Consider the following 2,500-nt stretch of genomic DNA (forward strand, 5'->3'; position numbering starts at 1 on the left):
GGCCCTGCAGCCGTGGTCACCGCCAAATCCCCACAACTCGAGCAAGTGAAAAAAAAAGTAACAAATAAGAAAGGATCGTCGGCTTGGGGGTACGCCCGTTTCCGTTTCAACTTGTCTCGCGAGGGTGGTTTCGGGGCCAGCAGGAGAGCTCGTCGGGGTAGCAGGCCCTGCAGCCGTGGTCACCGCCAAACCCCCCACAACTGTTGGGCGCCTACCTGCGCGGGGCAGGAGGACACTTTCCGATTTCAAATCTCCGTTTGCCGAGTCCACCCCGAACGCACGCGGGCGGGCGGGTTCGCATCACCCTTCGTCACAAGGGGCGAAGCCCGTTCCACCGTCTCGTCAGTAGTGCCGACCGGTCTGTGATCGACGAGGGGAGCCACACCAGGTCCGGCCCTGCTGCTTGGCGGCACCGCGTCGTCGGGAGCTCGCGACAGACGGAGGGTTTCGGTGTACTCTCCAGCCACGGGAAACGAAGCCGGTGATGCAGGCGCCGGTCTTTCGCTCCCAAATCGGCTGGGTTTACATCGTTGCTATCTAGTCACGCTCCCTTCAAACCCGACGGGGTACCTATTCCCCTCACCCGTCTGTGCGTATACAGCCTCTTTGCACTTGCGGGATGGGGGTGGTGGTTTAAAGACTCTCGAGTTGCCGCCCGTCGGTCTCCGAGCTCCGTGCAGTAGTGATCCCCAGCGAACTGCCAGCAGGGCGAACGAGCGATCCCGCTCTCGGTCGGGGCGCCTGGCGTCGATCGGTGGTCGGTGGCTTGCGGGCAAGCTGCGCTGTGAGTGTGGGAACGAGTATGACGAGCCGTTGCCGCGACTCCCAGTCCACCTCGGCGGTGGCTGGGCCGGGCGGGCGTCTGCTCGGGCGAGTGCCGCCCCCGCCTCCTCGCAGGAAGTCCGCTCGCCGACACGCCGCCACGTGCACGCGTCAGTGACGCTGCCGAACCGATGGCCGGTGCCCGTTCCCGCCTCTGCTTTTCCTAGGGCAAAGCTGCTGCACGCCTCGTGATACTAGGCGGGCGACATGGTGGCGGTGATCCTGCCTCCGTCGCTGCGGTGCGTTGGGGCACGCATCGCCTCTTGGGCGCCCTGTCCTCCTCCCCCCAATAGACGTATGTTTCTGCGGGCCGCACCAGGATGGTGCTCCCCATCGCTTCACGCCACCCTGCTCCGCCCGCACGCCGGCGTGCAGGTGGCTGTAGCTCAAGGTGGGGAGCGTATGTGCGGTCCGGGTCGCTTTCCTCTGGCGAGGGAGAGACCTAAAACAAACTCAGACAACTCTTGACGGTGGATCACTCGGCTCGTGCGTCGATGACGAACGCAGCTAGCTGCGAGAATTAATGTGAATTGCAGGACACATTGATCATCGACACTTTGAACGCACTTTGCGGCCCCGGGTTCTTCCCGGGGCCACGCCTGTCTGAGGGTCGTTTGGCAATCAATCGCACTCGCCTTGGCTGGCGAGAGCGCGGCTGGGGTGTCGCAGAGGACCCGTCCTCTTTGTCCCCCTAAGTTCAGACTCCGGAGCCCTCCGGCGTCGGAGCGCTTGGCCTTTCCCCCCCACCCTGCACATTCCGTTCGTCAGGCTCGACGCCATCCCCCCGCCGGGGAGCGCGGCCTGGCGTCCGTCTGTGTCGTGGCAGTGGGGCCAGCACGGCTGTCACCGGTCCCAGAATGGCTGTCGGTGGTTCACACTGTGTGTGTGTGCCAACCCTCCTGGTCTCTGGGACACGGAGCTGCCACGAAGTGTTGAGCCTCCAGTGGGGGGTCTGCCTAAGCTCTGCACGTCCGCATTGGGTCCGTCTCTCGGTTGGCTGGCAGTGGAAAGAGTGAAGGGAGCCGCGGAGGTCCGGTGCTGGTGCGCCGCCGGCCTGACCGTGGAGCTCGCCGGTTTGACACGCTGACCCGACTCGATGGTTGATCGATTGAGAGTGCTGGGAGCTGCAGGCCGCCCGCTGCTGCAGCCGCCCGTCTCGTGGTTCGTCCTCGGCCTTAAGTGGCCGGCGGGGCGTCTGATCCTGTCTCCCCTGCTGGCGCCGAGTGCCTGGCCGAGGGAGGAGGTTTTCGTCGAACGCTGTGACTTGGACGGTCGCACGCGCGTGGATCGCTGGCTCTTGGCTCTCCCGTTCAGTCCGCACGTTTTCCGCTCCGTCCTGCCACCGGTCTCGGGAGGTACGGAGGGGTTGGCGGGCGTGGTGTGTGCTCCGTCACCGTGCAGGCACACCTACCACGCCGTCGGCCGACCCCCGCACGGTCCTCCTGGCCATCGGGAGGACGGCGGAACGTCGGGCTGTCGGGGGCCAAGTCGCCAGAAGGCCACCGCTGTGTCTTCCGTACCCTGTCACCGTCGGCGTGCCTTCCTCAACTCGTCCGGCTCGGGGCCGCTGGGTTCAGGAGCGGCGTCGCCCGCCGGCCCCACTGAAGGCCGTGCCGTTCCGCGGCTGGCGATCGATGTGCGTGGCGTGCCTGCGCGACCGTTCGCCACTTGAGCCTCG

The 2,500-nt window shown here is 65.8% G+C and overlaps 1 non-coding gene across 1 annotated transcript; it reads left to right on the forward strand.

The window, feature by feature from the left end:
* Nucleotides 1-1,281: 1,281 nt before the first annotated feature.
* On the forward strand, nt 1,282-1,435 carry LOC140474305 (5.8S ribosomal RNA). Its single transcript, XR_011959006.1, has one exon. It is a non-coding gene; the product is annotated as a 5.8S ribosomal RNA (ribosomal RNA).
* The last annotated feature ends 1,065 nt before the right edge of the window (nt 1,436-2,500 follow it).

The sequence above is a fragment of the Chiloscyllium punctatum genome, unplaced genomic scaffold, assembly GCF_047496795.1.
Source record: "Chiloscyllium punctatum isolate Juve2018m unplaced genomic scaffold, sChiPun1.3 scaffold_928, whole genome shotgun sequence".
NCBI lineage: Eukaryota > Metazoa > Chordata > Chondrichthyes > Orectolobiformes > Hemiscylliidae > Chiloscyllium > Chiloscyllium punctatum.